Below are 6,655 nucleotides of genomic sequence, written 5' to 3' on the forward strand. Positions count from 1 at the left end.
TGTCCTGTCAATATTTTCACAGTCAATCTTCTCTAGCAGAACAAACCTGCAGTACAAATGTATATGGCCCATATTATTATCTACTTGTTGATTAAATTGTGCTCATTAAAATACTGGAAATAAATCTAATAACAGCTTGAAACCTCGTGGCCAGAAATGCCATTGCCACTTGATGCTGAGAAAAAAAGATTTAGACAGGAATCCTAATAAAGTGTCTTCATTGAAAAAATAATTTTACATAAGCGAAATATGCCTTTTATACACATAAGAGAAGAGGTGAAACCCAAACCCAAAGAAATCACAAAAATATGTTTAGGTTAAGATGAGCTAAATCTGTGAGTCCTACTCGGTCGCTGTCTTACGGCACGGGTGCAACTATTGAATTGTTTGAATCCCTACAGCTGTATGAAATGTGACTTAAGCAAAGATTGTGAGAACCAATATCTGCTGAAAAAAGCTTTTTCTCCAAGCCTGACTAGCTCAGTTGGTAGAGCATGAGACTCTTAATCTCAGGGTCATGGGTTCTAGCCCCATGTTGGGCAAGGGGTATTTACTTTTTCTGTTTCAGTAATTCATTAGGAAACCTACAAAAATGTTAGTGAAGCATTGGGTACTTGCCAGGTTCTTATGGCCTGGATTGGCCACTGTTGGAAACAGGATGCTGGGCTTGATGTATCCTTGGTCTAACCCAGTATGGCATGTTCTTATGGGTATCTCCTTTTCTGAACATTTAAGCAACTTAAGGGGCCAGAAAAAATATACTATCAGTTTCCAACCTGCAGAGCAGAAATGACAACTTCATATGCTTCTCAGAAAAAAGGAGTCCATGTTCAAAATCACAAATATTCACCCAAAGGGAACCACTTTCTAGAAATTACCAAGGAATTGTACTTTTTCCTGAGTGAACATGCTGGTCGCTGTTTCCCCAATCAATTCGCAATAGCAGAGCAAATCTGCAATACATAATATATGGCTTTTACTAGAATCTATTTTGACAGGAAACATAAACTGAAATAATGAAAGCAGAGAAATTCAAACATTCAAAGAAAAAAATCAATGTTCATAAAACGTTCATTCTCAGTGACTTTGAATCAGAGGTGCTTCTACTCAGAATGGAGAATTTCCTCACTCATTGTGTTCCGTAGTTGTCGTGGATGCCCTGGAATCTTCATGCTGCATTATGAGCAAAATGTCCTCAGTACTTGGGAGAAAATATACAGGATCCTCCAAGCAGCTAAAACGGGAATGAAAGAGGATCTTAAAGTAGGACCCACCCATTTCATAATGAATGAAAAGCAAAGGCTTCTTATCGAGAAAGCTTTGACCCTCTCTTGCAAAACTCTGTGATACTTTACAGGTTTTTCCTTTAATTAAGATTGAAGGGGTCTGAACGCTTCAACCTGACAAAGGACTTCATGTACCAGAATTCCCTGCTTCATGACGGGTTTACTTACAGTCTGCAATACAGCTGTAATTAGGACATTGAGAAACTCTCTGTCAGCACATTGCACATTTTCATTTTTTTTGGCTTCGCTGTTCTTATTCTCTGATAAGCTTTCACTGCTGTAACCTAGATTAGAACAATGGATGTATTATGTGATGGGCTGTATTACTGCAGACTCGCAAATTCCTTTCCAGAACTGCAAGTCCCAGCAGCCTCTCCTGCAGAACATGGGAGAAGTTTCACGAAAGTTCCAGGGTGTCTAGGGAGGGGGTCAGTAGCCCCTTCAGCCGGAATATGCTCGCTCAGCAGTGCTTAGAACGCATGTGTAAAAGATAAGAACTGTAAAGTGCATAAGAGTCTGCTCCTGGAGGGGAGGGGCATGCAGTTGTACTGAGCCTTTGTCTTAGCTGCATCTTGCTGGCAATAAAAGTCTATCTTTACGGATCAGTTGTCTGGGCCTCCTTACTGACTAAAAAGAGACGGTTACATTTGGCGAGCCTCAGCCAGGAGGTACCGGGGACGCTATTTTAGCCCCCCAGTTGGTCCAGGGGATTTTGTGGCGGAGTGATCCCCCAGACTTGCCTGGTGAGTGGCCACCGCTGAGTTCAGTGATCAGGTATCTGAGGGGGTCATTCCACGGAGATCCTCTGAGACCTTTGGGCTGGTGATCCGGGAAGAAGGCTTTCATGACGTTCGGAAGAACCCTGCAGGCGAGTATTATGGGAATGATGGGAAAAGTGAAGAATAGCTAAAAGAGTAGCAAATAACCGGTCCATCCGTGAGGGGACCGAGGGGGCTTTGATCACACCCCAAGCGGTGGTTTGGTAGGAATTGCATTCCGAAAGCCACGCGCATAAAAAGAGGAAAAAGAAGTAACGCATACGATAGTGGGAATAAGTTTCTTGTTGTGTGAAAGAGAGTGAATGGCCTCGCAGTTCTAGGCCGGGCTGACCGTGTCCTAGTCGGGGCGATTGTGACCCTTTTGTGTCTGACGGGTACGGACCCCTTACCTATCCGTCTTCCCTTCCCTCCTTTGTCTGTGATTCTATCCTAATGGGAGGGGGCTATTCAACTCCGCTAAAAGCCATGACGGAACACTATAGGGAAGTGTTCGATAGACATAAATGTACTAAACCCGGAATGATTCAACGATGCACCCATAGGTGGCCCAGTTTGTGTGTAAATTGGCCTCCGGTAGGAACTTTCGATTTCCAAACGGCCACAAGGGTCCAGAATATAGTTATACGAGAAGGGAATCCGGGTTGCCCTGAGGATATACCGTACATAACTGCTTGGATTGCAGTTATTGAAAATCCTCCGTCGTGGGCAAAGAAGTTAGTGGAGGGAGCCGCCCTCGTAATGGTGGCTCAGGCGCACAAAATGGGGAACTGGAAGTCCCCATTATTAAGGATTGTAATGTATGTAACTGCTATCTGTGAATTGCAAGCACATGTACCAGGGATTTTTTTAATTGTTTTAATTGTTTTAAACCCTAATAAGAAGAGATTTTGGTTTACAGATGCTGCACAAGACTACTATACAACAAATTAATGTACAGTGTTAAGTTAAAATACTGATTTGATTACTGGAGAATGCATTTACTGGTGTTGAAGTTTAGAACTTGATGGCAGTTAAGGGTTAACGGCAGAGATAATTACAGGAGAGAGGAGGGAATCGAGCCAGAGGAAAAAAAAAAAAAAAAGACGTTGAGCCAGTGCGTAGTGCATTCAATATGGCTGTGCGTTTCAATGCTGACGTTAATCAGAAGCTTTCAGTTTTCTCATATCTTCTATCCCAGTGTCCTCCCTATGCTTATCTTTCTATTCTCTAATACCATGTTAATTATTGTTCTTACTTGTCTCCTATATATTATCTGTTATTTAAAAGTTACATTGGAACGCATGATAAAGTATGAACTCTCTTTTGCTGACGCAGTTTATTTTGAAGCTGTCGCTGGGAAATTTAGAGAAATGATTAAGAATGGGTTCTTTGTTAAAGTTTTTCTTGTTGCTTCTTTGGCTAGCAGTAGTTAAATATGCAGAGCTACTCCCTGTTTTAAGGAACTGGCAAGATAAGACAGCCAAGCATGTGCAGCGCTGACTGTGAGAATTACAGGATGCCGTTTGTAAAAAAAAAAAAAAACCGGAGAAAACAAAGACTTAATATTAAAAATTTTGATTCAGTGGCAGGCGCAAGATAAGGATTATTGGAAGTTGTGGGCAAGAGAAGGGGCCACTCTGCAAGATTAGGAACAAGAGCAAATATGAGTCGGCCCAAATGATAAAGTAGTGGCCCACACACACACACACACATATATATATATATATATTGCAATTATGTTCTTTGACCACTGGTGGGGGCTGGGCTCTGGCTATTACCATATGTTCTTAGTGTTTGCAATGTAATTGATACAAGGCTTCCAAGGGTTTGATCATCACTCCTGCACACCTAAAGCGCCTCCCCTGGATCCTTGCCTGCAGATCCAGGTTGACTTTATTGAATTAACCCAATGCCAAACTTACAAGTATGAAGGAAGCAATGTTTTGCAGCTTCTCAGCCTCGTCAGAATTGATTTGCCTCCAGGCGCAGGTCACCTATTCAATTTCCAGATGGATTGTGATCTTTTCATCGTATTTTGAGATGTATGGGAACAGGGATCAGGAAGAGAAGAAAAGGGCCCGTCCCTGCAACCAGGAACTTAATAATAGAGACCCGACATCCGAAAGAAGCTGCAGAAGGTCGAAGGCTTTGAGGGCATGAGCCTCAGCCAGTTAAAAGCTATAGCAGACCAGGTATGTGGAAATAGAGAAGTGGAAGAGAAAAGAGAGAAGCAAGTAGAGACATGAAGGAGAAAGTGACTGTTAGCCGCCGCTCTCGAGGACACGCGGACGGGAAGGAGCCAAGACAATGGCAGACCGTGAAGAGGAGGGGGAACAAGACCCCCCCCTTTGGGAAAGAATCAGTGTGCGTACTGCAAAAATGAAGGCCATTGGAAGAGAGACTGTGAAGAATGGCAAAAGAAATACGGGAGCCCTGCAGTGAATACTAATGACAAAAATGGACCTGCACCGACACAAAGGGGCCGAGGAGGAAGGAGATCGGACAACCCCCACTGGCAGATGGCGGGGGAGGCGACAAGGAGCATACAGCCTGAAGAGACCGGGAGGGAAGAATCCCCACTGACCCTCTGGTGGAGATCCACGAGGTAACACAACAAAAATCAGGGGCCTGTTGGACTCAGAGGCCAACGATCTGTCATGACTGCACCAATCGGCCCCCCCGACGAAAGAGACTGTTTCTATAGTGGGCGCCTCAGGTCAGGTACTCACTGCCCCTCTGCAGAAAGAATGAAGTATACAAGTAGGCGGGACCAAGGTATCCCTTATCGGATGGAACCTGCTGTGTAAGCCTCAGACCACATTGAGATTTCAACCAACAGGGGAAGTTAAAGCCTCCTTCAGGGACCATCCAGTGATACTCATCTGTCCCCTCCAAGAAGAATGGAGACTACATCTTCCCATAGTCGAACGAACCATCGAACATCGATATGAAAACAACACCCCCCTCAACGAAAAACGAAGACAACTGATGGATAGTGTACCCCAAGTATGGTCCGAACAGAACCCGGGAGGAATAGCTATCGACGGTACCCCCATATGGATAGAGATGAAACAGAATGCACAAGTGATTAATCAACCTCAATACCCCATTCCATATATGGCCAGGCAAGGAATCCAGATACATCTGCAGAGACTGTACGACTTGGGCATTCTCCGACGAATCCGATCTGCTTGGAACACCCCTTTGTTGCCCGTAAAGAAACCTGGATCTGATGATTATCGACCAGTACAAGACCTACGGAAAGTGAATAGTCAAGTAGAAGATCTAGTAGCCCTCGTGCCAAATTCATATTCAATCTTGGCTCAAGTCTCTCCTGCATCAAAGTGGTACAGTGTCATTGATCTCAAAGATGCCTTCTTCTCCGTCCCGGTGGCGGAGGAATGTCAGAAGATTTTTGCTTTCACATGGGAAAATGCACCTACTGGAATAAAGCAGCAGTACACATGGACTCGTTTGCCTCAAGGGTTTAGGCACTCACCTACGCTGTTCGGTGAGCAACTGGCAAAAGACTTGAAGATGTACCAAGTCATGTATGGGCCAGTAATACAATACGTGGATGATCTTCTGGTGTTTCGAGAGACGTACCTCGAATGTGAAGTATCCACTCTTCAGCTGCTAAAGACGTTGTACTCAAAAGGGTATCGTGCAAGTAAAAAGAAAGCGCAAATCTGTGAATTGGAAGTAGAGTATTTAGGCTTCCAAATACGTGGAGGAACCCGTTGTCTGGGAATTTCTCGCACCAGTTCAATACGAGGTCAACCTGTACCCACTTGTAAGAAGGAACTCCGAGCGTTCCTTGGAGCTGCAGGATACTGTAGACTGTGGATTGCTAACTATGCAGTTATGGCCCAACCCCTGTACGACAAGTTGCGGGGTAAGGAATCAGAGTCTCAAACTTTTCAATGGGAAGGACACGAGCTAGCAAGCTTACGTCAATTAAAAGAAGCCTTAATTGAACCACCTGCTTTAGGATTGCCAGATGTAATGAAACCATTGTTGCGATCCCCCCTGCTGCTGCGCTGCAGGAGGTCTCTTACCTTCCTCCAGAGGCCGCTTTGAAGCCAGGGCCTCGCCTGCGCATCATCCAGGACTTGCTCCAGAGCCTGAGAGGCCTAGCTGCTCCTGAGGCATGCCGGTGGCTTGCAGCCTCAGTGTTTGGACTTCCTGTTGGGCGACGCCCTTCCCTAGGGGCTGGCCCGCAGCTCTCTACCCTAGTTATAGGACCAGCGGTGGGCGGTCCTGGCAAGCTCCTCCCAGGGAGTTGCCTTCTACCTCCAGTATTTAAGGACTTTCTGTTCACTGTGTCTTTGCCTTCGGATCGGGCTCTACAGTAGTCTGTAACCCTGCCGATCCAGGTCCTCCGTGGCTCCGACTCCTGCTTGTTGTCAGCCTGCCTTGACTCCGGTCCGTGACTCCGACTCCTGCTTGTCTTCAGCCTGCCTTGACTCCGGTCTGTGACTCCGACTCCTGCTTGTCTTCAGCTTGCCTTGAATCCGGTCCGTGACTCCGACTTCTGCTTGTCTTTGGCCTGCGGATCAGGTCCTACAGTCGTCTGTATCCTTGCTGATCCAGGTCTTCCGTGATCACTTA

The 6,655-nt window shown here is 45.4% G+C and overlaps 1 non-coding gene across 1 annotated transcript; it reads left to right on the forward strand.

Annotated features, from left to right (window-relative positions):
- The first annotated feature begins 469 nt into the window (after positions 1–469).
- Positions 470–542, forward strand: TRNAK-CUU. Its single transcript has one exon. It is a non-coding gene; the product is annotated as a tRNA-Lys (tRNA).
- Positions 543–6,655: the final 6,113 nt, after the last annotated feature.

This window comes from Rhinatrema bivittatum, chromosome 16, assembly GCF_901001135.1.
Source record: "Rhinatrema bivittatum chromosome 16, aRhiBiv1.1, whole genome shotgun sequence".
In the NCBI taxonomy this organism is placed as follows: Eukaryota; Metazoa; Chordata; class Amphibia; order Gymnophiona; family Rhinatrematidae; genus Rhinatrema; species Rhinatrema bivittatum.